This window comes from Sorex araneus, chromosome 5, assembly GCF_027595985.1.
Source record: "Sorex araneus isolate mSorAra2 chromosome 5, mSorAra2.pri, whole genome shotgun sequence".
Lineage (NCBI taxonomy): Eukaryota > Metazoa > Chordata > Mammalia > Eulipotyphla > Soricidae > Sorex > Sorex araneus.
Genome location: NC_073306.1, coordinates 92,436,970 through 92,460,653, shown reverse-complemented (window position 1 = coordinate 92,460,653; position 23,684 = coordinate 92,436,970).

Below are 23,684 nucleotides of genomic sequence, written 5' to 3'. Positions count from 1 at the left end.
AGATCCTGAGGAGGTTGGACCCCTCCCCGTGGAAAGAGTGCCTGAAGGAAAGTCCTTGAGAAGCCTCCACCTCCTCCCTCTTTTCTTAATCTGTTTAACCTTTGCAGTTCATCCCAAAGAAACCTCCAGAACATTCCAGACCAAGACAACCTGAGAAGATATTCCTATCTAGTCCAAGAGCCCATTCAAGGCTCCCTCCTCCCTTGGAAAGTCCTCATTTTCTGTTGAGTGCATTTGTTTCTCTTCTTCTCTTTCTCTCTGTCTGTCTGTCTGTCTGTCTGTCTGTCTGTCTGTCTCTCTCTCTCTCTCTCTCTCTCTCTCTCTCTCTCTCTCTTGTTTTCCCTCCCTCCTTACCATCAAAGCCCTCCAAATAAATCTGTTTTACTTCACTGCTCATCTACTTCTGAAATTTTTTTCTACTAGACCCTGGGTAAGGCCTGTGACTGACTTTTCTTTCTTGAAAAGAGCAATTCCTCAATCCTGAGCCCGTGGCTCCCTGAGGACCTGGGTGGTGGGATCAACTTCCCTGCTGCGAAGACCAAGCAGACATCAGGTGGGCTTGACGGCCTCCTGTGGGGCTGGCAGGCTTGGCCCATGCCAAGTGGGGCTCATCCCAGACTTTATCAGGCCTAGTCCTCCCAGCTAGGTTTCAGGGTGGTAGAGACAGATTGGGAGAAAGTGACCATCTCTCTCCTCTCTGCCTTACATAAGCCACCCGTGGAGCCCCACCAACATCAGTTTCATTCATCTGGTAGTTTATACTAGTACTTCCTTCTCTATATAGTCAAATGAAATTCAATTGTATGACTGCAACACATTTAATATATCTTTGTTTCAATTGATGTACATTCTCATCCTTTGGTTATTATAAATAATGTTGCCATAAACATTCACATGTGTTTTTCTATGAACATATTTTTCCTTTCCCTTGGGTATAGAGCTAGGAATAAAATTGGTGGTTATGTTTAGCTTTTTAAGGAATTGCCAGAATTGTTCTGCTTTTTTTTTTTTGTATTTTGTTTGATTATTCTACTCATGCTATATCCAAAGTCACAGTATCATCCTATATTTCCCATATTCTCTTAATGCTTATTATTATCTGTTTATTAGTAGTATTGTTGTTGTTGTTGTTTTGGAGCCATACCTAGCAGTATTCAGGGTTTATTTCTGGCTCTGCACTCAAGGACCACTCCTGGTGGTGCTCAGGGGGCCGTTTGGGATGCTGGGGATTGAACCCAGGTCAGCCACATGTAAGGCTAGAGCCTTACATGTCATCCCTAGAGCCTGACTATTTCTTTAACCCCTGTTCATTACTATTCTTACCATAGCCACTCTTACATGTGTGAAGTGGTATCTCCCTGTGACTTTAGTTCTAGCTATTTAACAGAATCCCAGGAACAGACACTAGGAACTGCAGTTTTTAGGCAGCTGTTCAGAAACACAGGTAACCATCTGTGCCAGTAATTGCCAGGGAAAGAGCGGGGACAGGCATGGCATGCCCCAGCTGAAGGACCGAACACCCTTAACCTGTGAGACTTACGACCCCTCTAAGCAGACCATCTCTTTTCAGTCCAGACCAACTCTGGACTGAAAAAGTGCATATCTGTGCCTGCTCAGTCTAACTGACCCCACAGGACAAGTCTTCTGGGAGAGACTTTCTGGGAGAGACCCTGCAAAAACCACGTGGCTGCCTTGCTGTCCCCTCCATCGTGCATCTGCAGTCACTGTCACACCACCTCAGCACAGCACAGATCCCAGCAACCCCTAGATCCACTTCTATCCTGTCATATTCTCTCTGGAGCAGTGAAGAATTCCCTGGCAGTTTGCACGGCCCATCTGTAAACAAACTAACACCAACCCACTGAACTCATGTGCTGGAAAGGCTTCATTCCACAGCTACCAGGGCCTTCATTTTCATTCTTCTTTCTGGATTTTGCATCAACCTGGTGGTGCTCAGGGGCTATTCCTGATAGTGCTCAGGTAACTGTTAACTAACATGCAAAAGAGGTGCTCCAGCCCTTTGAGTCTCTCCCATGGCCAGTCCCCTACTTTGGGTTACTTTTTTTAACCTGCCCCCCTGCTCTGCTCTGCAAAGTCATTAAACACTACCCCAGATGCCACCCCCAAATTTGCATATCTAAACCTAAAACACAGTTTAGATAAACTCTCAGCCCTCCTCAGTTTATAGGACCCTCCTTCAGAAGACAATTGAGGTAGAGTGTGTGTGTGTGTGTGTGTGTGTGTGTGTGTGTGTGTGTGTGTGTGTGTGTGTGTAGGGGGGAGGGGTTTGGAAGCATTGTATCATCACTGTGTTGGAGCCTAAAGATCCAGATTAGCATCTTTCTGCAAGGCAAGGCTTGGCCACATCCCTTTGATCTCTGAGCTTCTATTTCTTATTCTGGGAGGAACTGGCTGAAAGCCATCTAACAGCCAGCTCTCAGTTTGAACTTCAGAAGAGTGAACTGGAAGCGAGAGGCTGATGAAGCTCACAATATAAACTGGGGTTCATGTGGAAGAAGGAGCAGAGAGAATCAGATGGGGTCACAGAGCCAGAACCCCAGTGACAGGGAGAGGAGGTGAGATGTCAGATGCAGACCGACCCAGAGCAGAGAAGTGACAGTCTAGGCTGCATCCAGGTTCACTCCAGACCACTAGTCCATAGAGTGAAGGCAGTTCTCTGCAGGGGCCAATGGGTTTGTGGAGGGAGAGAGTACCCACGGCTTGCCAATATGCTTCTCCAATCTGGTTTCTTTTTAAAGTGTGCTTGCTGGATGTCATTTTATTTCTGCACTATCTATAGCTTCTTAGGCAGCAAGGCCAGGACATGGGGGTGAGGGGCGGTGCTCCAGCCACTGTGCCGCCAGCCAAGAAGCCAGTTTCTGTGGGAACACCTAGGGATGTCTACTGGACTGGGGGAGCACAGAACAAAGTGGCTTTTATCTCCAGCTTTCCAAAAAGCCTTTGTGTGCTTTAGAAGCCGGTTATTATTGCATTATTAAAGCCCCAGTGAGCCAGGGCCAAGGCCTGGATATGCCAGCCCCATCCCAGGCTGCTTTAGCTAGCTCAGAATTCTCGTCCTGTGAGAATTTCCCTGCAAAGTCTCTGCAGAAGGGGCAGAAGGGGCGAGGCTGAGGCCAGGCTTTAGAGAAAGCGCCCTGGGCTGCTCACCAAACTGGTCTAGCCAGTCCCCAGGAATAGTCCAGGCATAATCCATGTTGCCAATATTGTGTTTCTTAAAGCATTAGCAGTGGAAAGCGGCAGAAAGCAGTTGTGTAAGGACATGTCTGCAGCCAGAATCCCCCAGGGTTTTTAGCCAGCACGTTACTCAGGGCAGGTTGGACAGACCAAGAGTTCAAGTTGTGTCTGTTTCTGGAGTCTGGGAACAGGTGAGGGAAGGGCCAGCCTGGAAAGTGGCTCTCTGGGCACAGGTTTGCTCCAGTGTGGGACAGGTTCTGGATTACAGCATCCTGTCCGCAGCCCTACTTGTACAGAGGCAGATGCCCAAAGAGGCAAAGCAGCTTGTCCAATGTCACCCCAGACAAAGGGTGCCATGCTAAGGTCGACCCCTATCTGGCCATGTGTGGTCTCCAGAATTCTCCAGGTCTGAAGGCAGATGCCCTTTCAAAGGTGGTGCCAGGGGCTGGAGAGATAATACAGTGTGTAGAGCACTTGCTTGCCAACCTGGGTTTGATCCCAGCACCATATTTGGTTGCCTGAGCTCCTCAGGAGTAACGCACCCTCCAATAAATAAATTAATTAATTAAAGGCAGTATCAGCTGAGCTTAAGGGCTTGACAGGAGAAGACCCCAAATGCATTCAAGAGGGTGAGGGGAGGTCTTAATGTGGCATGCAGCAAGCACAGTTGATTGGGTTTATATATATATATATATATATATATATATATATATATATGTGTGTGTGTGTGTGTGTGTGTGTGTGTGTGTTTGTGTATGTGTGTGTGTATATAGTATTATTGGCACAAAGCCACATGCAATCTTCACATACTTGTTTGGGGGCCACACCGGGCTGTGCTCGGGGTTTACTTTTGTTTCTGTGCTCAGAGATCCCTCCTGGCAGTGATCTGGGGACTGTATATGGTTCAGGGAATCAAACCCTGGTTGCTCACATGCAGAGCAAGTGCCTTACCTGCTGTACGATCTTTCCAGCCCCAGCACTAAAACATTTGAAGCAGTTATTGTAAATAATGCTGTTCTGAATGTAGGGTTAAAAAGATCTTTTTTTTTTCTTTTTGGGCCACACCCAGCGATGCTCAGGGGTTACTTCTGGATCTGCACTCAGGAATTACTCCTGGCGGTGCTTGGGGGACCATATGGGATAGTGGGGATTGAACCCGGGTCGGCCACGTGCAAGGCGAACGCCCTACCCGCTGTGCTATCGCTCCGGCCCCGGGTTACAAAGATCTTTTTTGAATTAAGGTTTTCATATCTTTCAGATAAGTGCCTGAGTAATATTGGCAGATCAGATGGTATTTCCCCTCTTTTTTTCTTACTTTTTTTTGGAGGGGGTTGGTAATCATTGACTGTTTACTCAAGCATTAGTTGTAGAGAAGTTGTTATTTCTTTTTATGGAATCACCTTGCTGTTTTTAAAGAGGCTGCACCAATTTACATTCCCACACACCATACCAGAGATCACTTTCTCTACACCCTTGCCAATATCCGTTGTTTACGATTTTTTGAAAATAGAACATTTTCACCAGTGTAAGGCAATAGCTCATTGCAATTTTGACCGGTATTTCCTAATAATAAATGATAGCGATCATTGCATTCCAGTGTCTGTGGACCCTATAAGGGTCTTCTTTTTAAATTTTTTAACTTAATTTTTTAATTAAAAAATTTGAGGTACTGGAGCAATAGTACAGAGGGCAGCTGCCTTACACAAGGCAGTGCTGGGTTCAATTCCTGGCACCACCAAGAGTGATCCCTGAGCACAGAGCCAGAATAAACTCTGAGCACATCAGGGTGTGGCAGAAAAATAAACAAAAAATTATTTCAAAGGGGTGGTAGCATACCCTAGCCCTTCTCAAATGTAGTCCTAACAGGGCTACTCCCAGCTCTAGGCTTAGCAGTCACCTCAGTGATGCTCAGAAGAACATATGGCACCGTGGATCAAAGCGCTGGCTGGCTGCATGCAAGGCAGGACCAATCTCTCTGGCCCTGTATATCTTTAAAAATATCCTACTCATGAAATTTGCCCGATTTTATTTCAATTTGGCATGGCTTGTTTTGTTGCTGTAGAATTGTGAGTTCTCTATGCATTTTGGATATTAAACCTTTGTCAGACATACACAAAAATCTTCTCCTAATTGCTAGATTGTCATTTTATTTCTGTAGAAGTTGCTACTTGTAATTTGAAATATTTTTTTGCTTGTTTATTCTTGCTTTATTTTCCTTGCCAAAGGAGTTAAGTATCTGAATGCATGTCTGATGTAGTGTTCCTAAAATATATTACCTGTATTTACTTTTTCTCTGTATTTTATAGTTCGGGGTCTAATACTTGAAACTGTAATCTATTTTGAGTTCATTTTTATATATGCTGATCAAGTTTTTGTTCTTTTGGGTTCTTCACTTGATGCCATCTGATTTTTCCAACATGATCAACTGAAGATGTTTTCCATCTCCATCGTATGATTTTGACTCTTTTGTCGCAGGTTAATTTCACATATGTTTATTAATTTATATTTATACACATAGATATATAGAGAGATGCCATATATTCACATACATATTTCTTTTTGTGTGTGTGTGTCCACACTCTTGCATCTTTTTTTTAATTTATTTTTTTAATTAGTGAGTCACCGTGAGAGTACAGTTACAGATTTACACATTTTCATGCTTGTGTTTCCCTCATACAATGTTCGAGAACCCAACCCTCCACCAGTGTCCATTCTCCACCACCAATGAACCCAGTATCCCTCCCACCCTCCAATCCCATCCCTCCCCCACTCTGTGGCAGGGTATTCCATTTTGTTCTCTCTCTCCTTTTGGATGTTGTGGTTTGCTATAGGGGTATTGAGTGGCCATTGTGTTCAGTCTCTAGTCTACTTTCAGCACGCATCTCCCTTCCCGAGTGGGATCTCCAACCACATTTTACTTGGTGTTCCCTTCTCTATCTGGGTTGCCTTTCCCCCCGCATGAGAGGCCAGCTTCCAAGCCTTGGAGCCAACCTCCTGGTATTGTATACTACTATTCTTGGGTGTTAGCATCCTACTCTGTTATTTTACATTCCACAGATGAGTACAATCTTTCTATGTCTGTCCCTCTCTTTCTGACTCATTTCACTTAGCATGATACTTTCCATGTTGATCCACTTATATGCAAAGTTTATGACTTCATCTTTTCTAACAGCAGCATAGTATTCCATTGTATAGATGTACCAAAGTTTCTTTAACCAGTTCTCGGGCGCTTGGGTTTTTTCTGGATTCTTGCTATTGTAAGCAGTGCTGTGATGAACATACAAGTGCAGATGTCATTTCTACTGCACTTTTTTGCACCCTCGGGATATATTCCCAGCAGTGGTATTGCTAGATCAAATGGAAGCTCAATTTCTAATTTTTTGAGAAGCGTCCATATTGTTCTCCAAAGGGTCTGAACCAGTCGGCATTCCCACCAGCACTGTAGAAGGGTCCCTTTCTTCCCACATCCTCTCCAACAGTGGTTGCTTTTGTTCTTTTGGATGTGTGCCATTCTCTGTGGTGTGAGGTGGTATCTTATAGTTGTTTTGATCTGCATCTCCCTGATCATTAGCACACACATATTTCTAAACTCTCTATTCTATTCCATTGGTCTATATGTCTGTTTTTGCTCCATACCACACTGTTTTAATTACTACTGTTTATGTAATATAGTTTGAAGTCAGGGTGTATGATGCCTCTAATTTTCTTCTTTTCTCTCAGAATTTCTTTGAATATTCAGGGTCTTTTTTTGTACTTATTTCCCTCATCAACTACTTAATTTAATCCTATTATTTCTTTCTTAATTCTTTGTGTGTGTTATCTGTCCCTCACTGTAATCATTGTGTTGAGATCCCTTGTAATTATTGTGTTGCTGTCAAGTTATCTATCCCTTGAGATATGGTCTTTGCTTTATACATTTTTGTGTCCATCTGTTGGGACATAAACCCTACTGACTGCTATAGCTTGATGAGTTAACCCCTTAATCATTATATTCACATTCATCTCACATTTCTTTTTCAAATTGAAAGCAACTTATCAGATATAAGAATAGCAACTGTTGGGGGATATTTTTTGTTTGTTTTTGTTTTGTTTTGTTTTGTTGCTCTTTGGGTCACACCCACTGATGTTCAGGGATTACTCCTGGCGCTGTACTCAGGAAATACTACTGGCAGTGCTTGGGGAAACCATATGGGATGCCAGGGATCAAACCCGGGTCAGCTCCATGCTAGGCCCTACCCACTGTACTATCTTTCTGGTTCCTAAGAATGGTAGTCCTTGCCCTCTTCTCAGAATTATTGCATCTGCATACTTTGATCCAGCATATATTTGTTTTTATAGCTAATGTGAGACTCCAGTGCACATAACAGTATCAGCTCCTGCTTTTTAAGATCCAGCCAGCCACTCTGTATCTTCTGTTTCTATTTTTGTTTTGGGACCACACCCAGCTCTGCCCAGGGCTTAGTCCTGTTCTGTGTTCAGGAATCAGTCCTGGTGAGTTTGGGGGAAACATATGAGATGCTAGAGATTGAACCCAGGTTGGCCATGTACAAGGCAAACACCCTTTCCACTGAATTATCATTTGGACCTTATATCTTTTGATTGGTGAATTCAGATCACTTATGTGTAGGGTGGATGATTATTGATACATAGGATTACCGCTATTCTTTTTTTTCTACTTGTTTCTATTTGATTTTTCTGTGGATAGTTTTTCTATGGATAGTCTCTAACTTTCATTAACTTTTTCTTCTGAGGTCTCTGCTCCAGGTGTGTGTGTGTGTGTGTGTGTGTGTGTGTGTGTGTGTGTGTGTGTGTGTTAGTATGTGTAGTTACTATATGGATTTTATGTGCCTTTCTGTAATCTAAGGTGATGTTTTTGTGCTGATGTTAGTTGGTTGTCTTTAGACTAAATAGATTCTGTCCTTTATTCTTCCCCATGAGGTTTTGTTGTTGACTATTTTTGTTTATGGCTTTAATTCTGTATCATTGTAGGTTTAATGTTCTTTTGCTTTGCATTTCCTTGACAAGAACTCCTTTCAGCATTGCTTGATATGTTGTCGGTCTAGTGGTGGTTAATTACATTAGTTTTTATTAATGTGGGGAAACCTTTTTTGTTTTTGGCACCACACCTGGCAGTGCTCAGAGGTTTCTCCCACTCTGTGCTAGTGGTGTGCAGTTCCATGGTTTGAACCTAGGTCTTCTGCATATAAATCTTTGCTCAGCACACTGAGATATCTCTCTGGACTTTATTTATAAAGGAAAACCCTTTTTTTCTCCATTATATTTGAATGATAAATTTGCAGAATAGACTTCTCTTGGCTAGAAGCATTTAATTTATAGAATTGTCAATATGCCGGGCAACTTACTTACTGCCAATAGGCATTTTGTAGACATTTTACTATGCTAGTGTATATAGGTCCACCAGTTGTTTTATGCTTAGCAGAGTGTTCTACTTCTTTAAGTGGTCCCCTTAGTGCTAGTCATGAGCAATAAGGATTATTTAAATATATACCCTTCTTTGCTCTTACAAACAGGGTAGGAAATCTCCTCAGGCCCTTTGCAACTTTAATGGTTGCATAGTAACAGAAATTAGTTAAATTTACATCCTAATGAAGACAGTAAAGTTAATCAGAACAATACCAAGCATATCACTAGCTCAGAAAGATTGTGCTAGAAAGATAGACATTAGATATTGATGATAATGGTGCATTCTTGGGTTTAGATAGGGTGGGGTGAAAGGGAATTTTGTTATTAAAGAAAGAAAATCCATCTACATAAATCTAATCTCCAACCTTTCTATTTCTAAAAAAGTGATTTTTTAAACGTGTTCTAAATTAGGTTTAATCTAAAAATCTCGAGTTTGGATTAGGCCTGTGTGAAGTCCAGGAATATGAGCTCACCACTAACACTGTAAGAACTGCAATTGGATCCAGCCTTGGGTTCTACATTCACTGGGTCAGTTTCCACTTTTTCCTACTGTTGGGCTTACAGCTTCTTTCATTACACAGGTAGCTGTGGTTTGAAATTCAAAACAACAGTACGGGCTTTCATAATTCTCCTGAGAAAGAAAACTTCCGATAATAAACAACACAAGACTTTCTTCTCTCAGTCACATCTAAGTGTACCTCCACCTTGCCTTATATACTCACATTGAATGCCAGTCACTAATCTCTCACCTTATACCAATGGCACCTGCTTGAATCATTATTGCCAGATTATAGGTAATATATATAAAGCACCAGAACAAGCTATGGGCTCAAATAATGGCAACCTCATATCTTTCTTCTTATTTTTTTTTTTTTTGCTTTTTGGGTCACACCTGACGATGCACAGGGGTTACTCCTGGCTATGCACTCAGGAATCACTTCTGGCGGTGTTCATCCCATATAGGATGCTGGGAATCGAACTCGGGTCGGCCGCGTGCAAGGCAAACACCCTACCCGCTGTGCTATTGCTCCAGCCCCCCTCATATCTTTCTTGACTTGTGATGAGATTCTGGCCAGATGAAGCCATTGTAAGGTTAAAATTAGCATTAAATTGAAAACACATTTAATACACATAACTTAAAATCATAGCGTGGTGTAGCCCACCATAAATGAGCTTAGAAAATCTGCATCAGCTTGCATCTGGGCAAAATCATCTTATTATACAAGGTCTATTTTATAATAAGAGATTGACTATCTCTTATAATTTATTGAATTTCATGACATGGCTGGTGGAACTGAGAGAGTCGCAGTCATGAGCCAGTGTTATGAGTAGTATGCATTGCCAGCTCTAGTAAGGATAGAAATTCAAGACTCAAAAATAAATCTCGAAAGAGATCAACAAGCTGAAGAGTTGCTTCTGTAATTCACGCCAAGCTGAGTGTCATCTGGGGCACCACGGAGCAAGGTATGTGGGCCCACCACCCATCCAAACAGAGCCCCAGCAGCCGAAAACCTCCACACTCCAATGGCCACAATGCTTACAGCAGAACTCCACAGGCTTGGGATGAGCCTTATCCAGGAATAAATCTGTTGAATAACTCAGGTATTCAGGTTTTGTGACTGAAATTCCCAGGCATTCACAGAGTTGGGTTTGGGGGACCTCCTCCCATCTCCCTATTCTTCCAAGACTGTTCACACCCATGAAATGCCTCTGGCGCCATATAAGCTCATATAACCATCCATGATCCAGAGACTCATATATAAATCTCCAAAGAGATCAGCAAGCTGCAGAGATCTTTCTGGACCCCAAAGTCACCATCCAGTTAAAAATTTAACTCCAGCTGCATCACCCCATTCAAAATTTTAGAATTCCTGTAGTGCACAGGCACATCTGCTGTCACATGACATCACACACTACACCATTGATATACTAGAAGTAGCACACCACATTGGATGGGATGTAAAGTAGGTCACTAATCTTGATTAAGAAAATATTAACACACAAAATATTACACCCTGGGCTGGAGAGATAGCACAGCGGGTAGGGAGTTTGCCTTGCACGCGGCCGACCCGGGTTCAAATCCCAGCATCCCATATGGTCCCCTGAGCACCGCCAGGAGTAATTCCTGAGTGCAGAACCAGGAGTAACCCCTGTGCATTGCCAGGTGTGACCCAAAAAGCAAAAAAAAAAAAAAAAAAATTACACCCTGTAGCAACATATTAGGAATCTCTTATACAAGGGCTTAATAGCTCCAGGGGGAGACTTAAGAATCTTCACACACTTTCTTCTTCTTTTAAAAATTTTTTATTGGAATCACTGAGATAGACCCTTACAAAACTGTCCATGATTAGGTTTCAGTCATAGTGTTCCAACACCCATCCCTCCACCAGTGTATATTTCCCAGCACCAGTGTCCGCAGTTTCCCTCCCATCAACCCCATCTCCCACCCCCAGTCTGCCTCTAATATGCACTTTCTTCTAAGGAAATCTATTTTGATAATTTTTAGTGAATTATTCATAACACACAATATCAAATAAATTATTTAGGGCCTACTATTGGGGCAGGATTGGGTGATGATTGGTAGCACTGTAGCACTGTCATCCCATTATTCATCAATTTGCTCGAGTGGGCACCAGTAACGTCTTCATTGTGAGACTTATTGTTACTGTTTTTGGCATATTGAATAAGCCACAGGTAGCTTGCCAGGCTTTGCCATGAGGGCGGAATACTCTCGATAGCTTGCTGGGCTCTCCGAGAAGAATAGAGGAATCGAACCCAGGTCGGCCACGTGCAAGGCAAACACCCTACCCACTGTGCTATCACTCCAGCCCCAATGGTTGGTAAAATTGGAAATAATGGTGATGGGAAGGTGCAATGGTGGTGGGATTGGTGTTGGAATATTAAGTGTAATGAATCATCATGAACAACTCCATTAACATTTTTAATGTTAAAAATAAAAATTTTAAAGATAAAAATTCAATTTTTCCCCTTTTTTCGGATTTTAGGCCACACCTGGCAGTGTTCAGGGGTTACTCCTGGCTCTGCACTTAGGAATCACTCGTGGCAGTGCTCTGGGGACAATATGGGATGCCAGGGACTGAACCCGGGTTGGCCATATGCAAGGCAAAGGACTTACTTACTGTACTATCACTCTGGCCCCAGAAACCTGAGGCCAGATTAATTAAAAATTCTGACTACAGTTTCTACTGAATCCATCTCACTTTCATACCATCATAAAGTCCCAAAATCATTAATTGAACTTTTGTAAGTTGAAAACCATTTTCAGTGTTACTTTCTGTGGAAATTACTATGATTGGATAACCAACAGAAAGATAAAAAGATAAAAATAAAAGACAATAAGGCAGAAAAAGAAAATCCAAGGAGTCACTTTGGACCTCTGGATTGCAGTGACTCAGCACCAGACCCAGGTCTGTGTATACAAGATAGGCACTCTGCCCTTTGTAGTATCACTCTGAACCCCAGATTTTCTTACTTTATAGGTGGAAAAGAGAAAACTGTGTTCAATGTGGGTGACTTTCTCAGCTGTCTAGTAAGTACTTATGCAGACATTAAAACGCCAATTAGTACCGGGGAGATAGAACAAAGGGCAGATAACGGGCTTTGCACATGGGAAGACCAGGTTCAATCCCCAATAATGCATGCTATCCTAAGCACCAAGCTGGGAATAGTCCCGAGTACCACGTGTGATGGCCACACCCCACCCACCCACCACAAATGGAAACTACAGATCAATTTATAGCAACCTACTCTTGTTGAGACTCCACATTGCTTTGCACATACCAGGCTGCCTCAGCCAGTCTTCATGCTTTCTTACCATCTTCCCCTTCCCCTTTCAAACTTCCTCTTTAAGTACATTAAGGACAAAATTGGCTCTTATACACAGAAAGTCTGAAGAAGGATTTAGGCTTCAAGGCATTGCTGCATTAGGGGACTAGAATAGTGTCATCAGGCTCTGTCTAACCCCATCTCTCTCTGGTCTGAGACTGGCTCTATTCTCAAAGAACTCTCTTCCAGACAGAAACGTTACCTGGGCAGAGGCGGAAAACGAGGAAAAAGTGCCTTTCTCTCTCCACTTATTATATCTTATTAAAAATTACAGGTTCATACCTATTCTTTTAGCCAGGCCTCCGACTTGCGAACAGCCATGCCTAGATCACAGGCATTGTTCCTGTAGAACACAGACTTCTCTAGGGAAAGGGCAAAAAGAAACCCTCCATAAATCATAGCTATCCTTTCCTTTGTAGATTTTGCTCCTCATTCAGTGTCAACACATACATGCTGTTTTACCTGAGAGAAACTTACATGTTCTCGTAGGGAATTCCTGACAACTACCTATTGCTCTTGCATTTCTATATATAGAGAGTCTGCAAGATGTCTGCAAATTCCATTGGATATGGTATATCCTGTTCTCTTCCTACATGATTAGCAAAAGAGCATGTCATTTCCAGTGCTTTTGATCTGCAATTTGCAGAAGCTCTACTCAAATGTATTATACTATAAAGAGCATGTCCTCTCTCACACGTGAGAAAATCCCAGGTAAGGCACATCCAGACTGTCTATGGTTCAGAGACTTGCCATTTTCCTCTGTACTGTCAGCATGTCCACTTTATCCTCAGTATGGGTCCCTTGAGGTTACAGCTAGCTGTGCAGCTTTGCCTACACACCCTGCAGGAAAAAGGTCCAGGCTGCCCTGTGCTCTAATTGTCAAGATGGATGTGTAATCTGATCACCTGGCCAGCAATGTCTAAAAGACATGCCAATACAGGATTGTTTTTTAACCTTATTTAAATACCGTGGTTTACAGAATTGTTCACAATATAGTTGTTGTTTCAGTCATTCAATGTTCCAGCACCAACCCCACCACCATTGTGACCTTCCTCCACCCTTGTCCCCAGTTTCCCACTCAACCCCAGGCCTGGTACCCTGGCAGGCACAAAATAATTCACTTTAAAATGCTTGTTACAACAAAATGGTAAGTGGAATAGTCAAAAAATAGTTATGTAAAGGAAAATCTGTGAAAATTATGTATCTCACAATGGTGCTCTTAAAGTCATTGTCTGAAGATATTTTTAGCTATTTGTTACTAGTTAAACTTTCTGTGTTATTGTTTTTGCTTATTGATCCTAGTGAACTTCTATGCTACTTTCCTGTCTAATTTGTTATGCTCCTACTGGGCTATTAAAATTGTGAAATTTGGCAGTGTTGAACAGCCACATATGCAGCCATAGCATTGTAGCACTGTTGTCCCATTGTTCATGGATTTGCTCGAGTGGGCACCAGTAACGTCTCCATTATGAGACTTGTTGTTACTGTTTTTATTATATTGAATATGCCACAGGTAGCTTGCCAGGCTCTGCTGTGCAGGCGGGATACTCTCAGTAGCTTGCTGGGCTCTCCGAGAGGGACAGAGCAATTGAACCCAGGTCTGGTGCATGCAAGGCAAAAGCCTTACCTGCTGTGCTATCGCTCCAGTCCAGGATCTGTGGAACTGGGAAAATTCTCTACCCACTTGCATCCCAAGTGGGCCACAGAGTTTTCAGCCCAAAATGGGTGTACCTGAAGTTTCATTGGCTTGGTGTCTCTTCCAAGACAAGTTGTGAAGCTGTGAAGCAGAGGCATTTATGTGGCAGAGGCTGTCAAGGTTATCTATTCATTCATAAGAATTCACTAAAACCAAAAGTTCCTCTGTCTCATCAACCAAATTTTTACTATTAGAGTCCTCTCTATTGATAGCTCTCCCAGACACGAGGAAAGACACAATCACTTTCAAGGAAAATAAAAATAATGAAGCTTGTTGTTAGTATTTATTAAGCACCAATATTTTGCCTTGATTTAGTAGGGAGCTAGAAATACATGGAGGATATAGTCCTTATCCTCAGAACATAGGTGATCGACACATATACAGGCAACCAAGATAAGAGTGACACTCCAGCGCTCTAAAATAGAGTCAACCAATGGACATTGAAAGTCCCACTGGGAAGGACAAATTGCTTCTGGCTGAAACAGGCAAGGCTACATGGCTAAGTGTAAGTGGCATATTCTTAACTGGCCTTGAATATAGTAGGGGAAATTTTCTTTCATTTTTTTTATGGATACTGACTTTTTTTTTAATAATGTAAGAGTACTGCTATTTGTTAAGTTGATTGAATTGATTAAGCTGATTGAATTGGGCATGAACTCCACATTACTTCTTTTTTAAATTGTATCACTGTGAGATGGAGTTACAAAGCTTTCATGTTTGAGATTCAGCCATACAATGGTGGAACACCCATCCCTCCACCAGTGCACATTTTCTACTGCCCACATCCCAGTCCTCACCCTGTCTCTATGGCAGAAAATTTCCCCAATACTCTTTCTCTAATTTGGGCATTATGTTTTGCTCGAAATTTCCCACCACCATTCAAGCCTACCTGCCAGGGGCAGATACTAGATAATTTATTTTCCATTGCTCATTTTGAATGTCATAAGAGCTTGCATGACCATGATTGTAAAAGGAAATTTCTAGATTGTAAATGGTTGGGTTCCAGAGACATCTCTGTATGGCACTAATCCATTTTAAGATTCAAATGGGAGTTTCTGGGCCAGGGCTGTCGGTGCACTAAGATGGCGCCCGGAGGCAAATTGTGGGCATGACAGCCAGTCTTCTGGGCAGGCAGGGACCTGGGGAGGGACAGCCTGGGTCCTCTGCTGCCATGCAGCCTGGAGACTTAGTCCTAGGACCCGCATACCTGGACCTTGCTTGTGAAAGCTCTTGGTCACTGGGATTCCACCTGGAGTAGGCGGGGAGATTGCACCTGCTCCATCTGGAGTGCCCCCATGAAATTGGCTCAGTATGGGGCCCAGAGAGATCTCTGGTGCTGTGGTATCTTCCAGGACTTGCTGCTGTGTCTGAGAAATTTTCTATAAGCCGCTGAGTTCTAGCTGGGAGGGGTTGGGGGTTCCCTAGGGAAAAGGGAAGGGCTGGTGATACAGAAATTAAGGGAGAACCTGTCAAGGTGCTTAAAGCTGCTTGAAACCCAGTCATGTCCAACATTAAAGCATCGGTGTGGTAACAGTGTGTAGAGTGGATTCCAGAGTGCTTAAGAGACCATTATAATATCTAGATACATGTAAAAAACATCTGCGGGGGGGCGGGGGGGAGACCTCGGGAAGAGCCCTGACGGCTCTCCCGTCGGCCGCCCGGGTTTCGGGGGTTTGGTCCCAGGCGCTCGCCCAGCCGGGGTGGCCCAGGCCATGGGGCAGACAGAGGAGCAAACAAGGGCCAAGCCAGTTGATTGATCAGATGCGGTTTATCCCATTCTCTCCACGCGCCTGTTCCAGTCTCTCTGAGGTTCCCATATCTTCTCTCTCCTCTCTCTCCCCAGCACTCTTCTTTCCTAGCTCCTCACTCCTCTATCCCGCTCTCTCCATCCTCTTCTCACTCTGGATTCTCCTCCTCTGGATTCTGCTGCTGGATTCTCCCCTTCACTGGTCTCTCCCCCTCCTTGTCTCTCTCCACCTTGCACTCTAGGCTACACGTAGTCAGGTAGCAAAATCAGCACAAGAAAGCCCTTCCTGAGGGCCAGGCATTCCAAAGCCCTTCCTGACAGCCAGCAGGCAAAATACCTCTTAAGGTTTTTCTTCTTTCCTTAGTCCAAGAACTCATTAATATCTTAATAGTAGTTATTGTTGTATGGACACAGTAAGAAATACATTGAGGGGGCTGGAGAGATAGCACAGCGGGTAGGGCGTTTGCCTTGCACGCGGCCGACCCTGGTTTGATTCCCAGCATCCCATATGGTCCCCTGAGCACCGCCAGGGGTAATTCCTGAGTGCAGAGCCAGGAGTGGCCCCTGTGCATTGCCAGGTGTGACCCAAAAAAGCCCCCCAAAAAGAAGAAGAAATACATTGAGGCTTATAGGGCATCTCTCCTGGCAACATCTTGCCACAGACTCAGACTGCAGCACTCAGGCTCGATTAATCATTCCTAACCCTAGCAGGGTCCCAATCTAGTTATTACTTTTTGGATCATGACAGCATTTGTCCATGACCAAGCTCTTAACTTATAGTTAAGCATTAGGCCCTTTGGCCAGGCCCATCTCAATACCAGGGTAGCACATAACTCACCGCTTGCCCTGGGTCCATCCCGTCCCTCATCGGGACCCTGCTTTTGGGGGTGGTAGGAAGTAAGGGCAGCTGAAGCTTAGGTCGAGAGAACAGATGCCCAGGAGGAAAGTATCATGTAGAGTCAAATGACTCCCAGGTTACAATAGCATAGCATTTGCTACAGTCTTCCTGTGCCCATACAAAAGGACATGGCTCTGAATAAACTATGCAAAGGACTCAAGGAGAAGAGAAAAACAATATTTACAAGTCAACAGAACACAAAGAAAGAAGTTACAAATAAACAGAGGAAAGTTCCCAATAAACTTAAACTACCTGAGGCTATCCATGTTATCCTACAGATACACAAAAATGGAGGTTAAAAAAAAGAATAAAACATAGGACACAAAAATAGAGTGATGCCTTGAATCTCAAGTTAAAAAACATAAACTAGAATAACTTTGTCTAACATTAGATTTCAGAATGTCTTCACTAAATTTTTATTTTATTTTATTTTATTAAATTTATTTTATTGAATCACCATGTGGAAAGTTACAAAGTTCTCAAGCTTATGTCTCAGTTATACAATACTCAAACACCCATCCCTTCACCCGTGCCCATATTCCACCACCAAAGACCCCAGTATACCTCCCAACCCCCGCCCCCCACCCCCCATCCCCGCCTGCTTAATTGATAAATTTCACTTCATTTTCTCTTTACCTTGATTACATTCCATATTTCAACACAAAATTCTCTATTGTTGGAGTTTTCCCCCAAGAAAGACGGCCCTACTGCCAATGAAGCATTTGATAATTAGTTTTCCATTGCTGAGACTTGAGAGATATGAAGTCCCACTGTTTCAAGTACATAGAATTTTTTTCCCTCCTTCCTACGCCACCAAGTTCATGGCTGCTTAATAAATAGTCTTCATATTATGGCTGACACCACGCCGCCCGACAAGAAAAAAGGATATTTTGTGTCCTCGGCCGGCGTGGGGCTATGGCTTAGTTCACAGTCTAGAGACATGGCTGCAAGCAGTTTCTGGAACCAAAAGTAGTTCCTCCAGATTCTGGTTGATCTGCAGCAATGCGGCCACACAAAAGTGTGGCCACCTGGGTCGAATCTCAGCGAAGCATGCACTGGTATCGGCTTCACTGCCCACACATCCTGCTGTTCCAAGTACATAATTTTTTCCCCTCCCATTCCCGCGCCTCTAAGTCGTGCCTGTTTAATAGACCTCATAATATGGTGGACACCACACCACGTTTCTCCCAGAAAAGGGAAAAGAACCGAGAAAGGAGGATATTTCCTCTCCTTGGGCAGCATGGGGCTATGGCTTAGTTCACAGTCTAGAGAAATGACTGCTACTTTGACTACCTTCAATATTTCAACAAAAAACTCAGTATTATTGTTTGGAGTTCCCCCCCACAGTCAGACCTGCTAAAAAGGAACTGTTTCATATTGCTGACAATTAAGTGATATTAGGTCGCACAGCCGCTGTTGCGGCTGCACAGTTTTGGATTTTTATATGAAGTCCAGGGAAAATTCTGCCAGTAATTGCATCACTGCAAGCTTTTACTTCCCTTTTGTGGTGCTCATATGATGGAGACGCCTGGAGAGAAAAACCCTGCCCCGCTGGCAGCGCATGGGCCAGTGGTTCCCATCACAGTCTGGAGGCATCTTGGGGGAGCTGCTCGTGTCCAAAGTAGTTCAGTTGCCTCCGGGGTCGAGATCGTGAAGCCACAGAAAAGGCTAAATTTTTATGTTTATCTTCAAGTTTGTACTGTTAAATAAAGCATTAGGATAAATCTAATGAAACCCCAGAACACTAACCCTTTGTTCAGCATGTGAGAATTACACTTTAATGAGAATTCCTCCCTTTGGTCACCAGACTGTCACCTACTCAGTTTGTGTGTGTGTGTGTGTATACACACTCATGTATATATCAAAATAACAAAAATGGTATATAAATGATATAAATATAAATAATATATATCATACATAACAAAATATATTATTTATATGTGTATATATCATATATTTTAAGATGCAGTTGCCTAGATTGAAATTCCAATGTTCTGCTTTCATTCTGTATTAGAATGAGTTTTAGTGATGTCATCTCAAAGGATAACTTCTGGGTTACTGTTTCATGGGTGGCTTATCCCAGAAATGAGGGGTCACCAAGGACAGGTAGTATGATTACACCCATAGCACCAATGATCCTCTCTCCAGAGCAGACTAATGTAGCATGATACCCACATGTGTCATGCAGTAATCTCTGTCTGAATCTGTTGGTGGAAGGGCTGGTACTCCCTTGGTCATGCTTGGTGGCCTCCTTTCTTTTCTGTTTTCCAAAAAAACTCTTTCTCCCTCCGTGTCAGCATATGCTTCCCTTTGTTCAGAAAGATGAGAGCTGTAGCCCTTTTCTCTCATGGACTTCACCAAGAAGTCAAAAGTTCGTAACCTTCAGTGTAACTCTCTTGTGCTGGCCCCTTCCAAAATACTGGGAGGAATCTAGCCAATGTGTTCACACATCCACATGTTTCTGTAAAATTTACTAAAACAAGAGGGCTAGGAGTTGGCTTAATGGAAGAGCACATGCCTTGCACGGGTAAAGTCCTGGGTTCAAATCACCTCCATCAAAAAAATTTTTTTTACAAAAATAACACATTTCAGGAGCTGGAGCAGTAGCACAGTGGGTAAGGCATTTACCTTGCACACAGCCAACCCGGGTTCGATTCCCAGCATCCCATATGGTTCCCCAAGCACCGCCAGGAGTGATTCCTGAATGCATGAGCCAGGAGTAACCCCTGCTCACCTCCCGGTGTGAGCCAAAAAGAAAAAAAATAACACATTTGGGCCAAAGTGATAGTACAGCTGGTGGGACATTTGTCTTAAGTGCAGCCAACTGGGGTTTGATCCCCAGCACCGCTGGGAGTGATGCATGAGCACAGAGCCAGGCATCATTTTAATTGCACCTGATTAAAAATGCCACTCCTTTCATTCAGGTTGCCATCCCATCATTTATCTCTTCTGGAAGGGCGGCAATTGGTTGGTTCACTGGCACCAAGGGAAGACAGTAAGTTCAGGATTATGTGTATGTGGGCCACAGTCTCACTACCATGAACAGTTAGATCACCAGTTGCTCTCCAGAGAAGAGAGGAGAGGTTTCTGGAGCACTCCCATCACCACTGTGCAACTCAGCTACCCTCTTGGTTCTCAGCTACAGGGATTCCTCAGGTCGAACAGGAAAATGAACATTCAACAGATAGAAATGTACCAGGATATGTGTCAAGGGCAAAAGAAAAGGTGAGATGCTATGGAAAATGCCTCCAAACGTCAAATGTGAAAAGTTAAGTGGATGATTCAGTTCTCATAACGTCTAATTAGGGCTAAAGTGGTAGTACAGAGTCTAAAGCACTTGCTTTTTTTTTTTTTTTTTTTGCTTTTTGTGTCACACCTGGCGATGCACAGGCGTTACTCCTGGCTTTGCACTCAGGAACTACTCCTGGCAGAGCTCAGGGTACCATATGGGATGCTGGGATTCGAACCCAGGTCGGCCGCTTGCAAGGCAAACACCCTACCTGCTGTGTTATTGCTACAGCCCCAGCACTTGCCTTTTATACAGCCAACTCTGGTTTGATCCTCATCAATATTGTACTCTGAGCACTGCTGGAAGTGACTCCTGAGCACAGAGCTGGGAGTATCCCCCCAATCACCAGGTGTAGCCCTCTAAAATACAAGTCAATAAAAAATAGCATCGGGGCTGGAGCAATAGCATAGCGGGTAGGGTGTTTGCCTTGCATGCGGCCGACCCGGGTTCGATTCCCAGCATCCCATATGGTCCCCTGAGCACCACTGGGAGTAATTCCTGAGTGCAAAGCCAGGAGTAACCCCTGTGCATCGCCGGGTGTGACCCAAAAAGAAAAAAAATAGCATCTACTCACATTGTAAGTCCTCTCTTATTTCTTTGGATTTTGTTGTTGTTTCTGTTGTTGTTTTGACAGTGGGAGGCAGGGCGGGGCCACATAGTAGTACTGGGGATCAAAGCATAGGCACACAATGCCAGGGATCTAACCAGGACAACCACTGCAAGGCCAGGTTCCCTACCTCCCAGCTGTGCTCATAGATTACTCCCCGCTCTAAGCTCAGAGATCACCCCTGGTGATGCTGTTAGATATGTAGTGCCGAGGATCAAACCTGGATCAGCTCCATGAAAGGCCAGCGCCTTACCTGCTGAATTATCTGTCTGGCTTCTCAAGACCAATTTTGTGGCAGGGCATTCCCCTTTGTTCTCTCTTCTTTTGGGTGTTGTAGTTTGCAATAGAGTTATTGAGTGGCCATCATGTTCAGTCTATAGTCTACTTTCAGCTCGCATCTTCCAACCCGAATGGGTCCTCCTGACATCCTCTACTTGGTGTTCCCTTCTCTATCTGAGTTGCCTTTTCCCCCAGCATGTGGAGGGATGGGTAAACGATCACATATGAATAAAATGCAAACACAAAAGTTCATAAGTTTGTAACTGTACATTACAGTGATTCTCTAATAAAAATTTTTTTTAAAAAAGACTAATTTTATTTTCCCCAGCAGGCAAATCTGTGTTCCTGTGTGAGGTCTCAATGAAAAAAAAAATTGGTTCCTTTGGAGCTAGAAAACCGCCTTTGACAGAGCTAACAAAGGAGACAGCAAGGTTGATATTTGGTTTAAATTTGGGCTTTCCAGTGGGGTCAACAGTGCTCACACATGGTATCTACACTTGGATACCAGTCCTGCCATCTGGAAAAATTAACTTCGGGTTAAAATTACTTGAGCTGAAGAAGCTCAAGAACATTAAGAACAGAAAGTTCTGTTCCAGGCCTCTAATCCTGAACCAAGCAGCTAAGTGCAGGTTCTCTGGAACTCACCAGGGAGAACACAGCCACGGACTCATTCATTTTTAATTTATAAATGATGGCCACTAAGTTGTGAAACCTGATCATCCTCAAAAGTAGGTTATACATAGCCCTCATTTATTATTTGCAGTGTTCAATTATTTAAGGCCTTTTTCATAACAGGCACCCTGCCCTTTCAGTAAAGTCACAAAGAAGGCTATGGGACCCCAGAGCAATTCAGACTCACTAAGGCAGCAGTTCCCCCACCTTTGTCTCTTATAGATGCACCCATTGTTCAGGCTTTCTTTGTATGTGTGACTCTATTTCATCTCTACCACTCTCTGAGGGTCAGAGGAGCGGGGATAATCACCTCCACGCAACTAATTTGGAAACTTAAGTGGACCAAAGCTAACTCACTTTTCTCCTTGCTTTAGCTGACTAGGGATGAAATCACTGAAATCCTCCAATGCCCTTACTTCCTTTGAAGTTGAACACTCAAAATGGGTGTGGGCTGAGAAGCCAATGTCGTTCCTTCATCCAGGCCAGGTCTTTGGATTTATGACCATGAAAAGAGAAATGGAAGTGCCAGTTCCATACCATGCAAGGACAATATTTCTCCATTGTTCAGGACAGATCTGGAGTTTATTAAACTATTAGAGGATGGCTAGAGAGATCATACAGGGGTTAGGGTTTTGCATCCATGTGGCTGATCCCAGTTTGATCCCGGCACCACATATGGTGTCCTGAGCACTGCAGGGATCATTTCTGAGAACAGAGATAAGAGTAGCCCCTGAGCACCACTGGGTGTGGCCCCAAAACCATTACTTCCAAAATAGAACTGCTGACATAATATCTCAAGGAAAAACAAATGTTTGAAGAAAAAAAAAACTTAAAGAAAGAAATGGGATGGCTGTCAGAGGGTCGCCATTTTAAGTCACAAGCCTCCTTGCACCACATATGGTCCCAAAGCCTGCAGGAATAAACCCTGAGCATCACCAGGTGTGGCCCCCAAAACAACAAAACAACATAGTTGTTGTTGATTTCAACATGTTGTTTTGTTGATATTGGGGGGCCAGAGCAATAGTACTGCTGGTAGGGTGCTTGTCATGCACACGGCAGACCTTGGTTCAACTCCTGGCACCCATATAGTCCCCCGAGCCTACTAGGCACGATCCATGAGCAAAGAGCCAAGAGTGAGGCCTGACCGCCCCTTCCCATCTCCCCACCCCTACAGGGTCCTGGCTGTCACGTCCACAAACTTCCTCCAGGTGTTACTTAGGCACATTAACGGCCATAATCTAGGGACTCACTAATGAATCTCAGAACCCAGCAGCTCACTGCAGAGATGTCTCTGGACTCTAATTATTCAAAATTTTAGAATTCCAGGAGCACGCAGCAGCAAAAACAGCCACGTGGTATCTCTTGCTATTCAAAACAAGCAATACAAAATAAATTATCTAACATCTGCCCGTAGGGCAGACTTGAGTGGTGGTAGGAAAATTCAAAATCACAGTGATGGGAAGGTGTAATGGTGGTGGGATTGGTGCTGAAATATTGAATGTAATCCATTATTGTGAACGACTTTATGAAAATAAAGTTTTAAAAAAGAGTAAGGCCTAAGCACTACTGGATGTGGTACAGAAAGAAAAAAAAAGCACCACTTGGAAAGTGATGCCTTCTCAAAAAAATAATGGAGATAACAAAGCAAGCCTCCAGAGCGGGGTTAGACAGAAGCAATGGCAAATGCAAAGCACTGGGACATAAGAAGGTTCAAACTGTTCCAAGAGCAGGGAAGTCAGAGCAATCGTGTGGGGTAAGCAGAGTTTGAGAGGACAGGATATAAGAAAAGTGGGTGAGGGGATGGAAACTTTGAGCTCACAGGACTTGTAATCTATTGCGGAGACATCTGCATATCGGACCATGTTTCCTCTCCACTCTCCCTTGTACTGAACAGGTGGGCCCTCCCTCACACACCCAAATCTACCTGCTCAGCCTACCTTCATGATTCCAGCTAATTCCATTCTCAGCAGCCACATTCCAGACTCTCATCAGCCCTACAACAATGCTCTCAACTAAATATGCAGTTGGCTT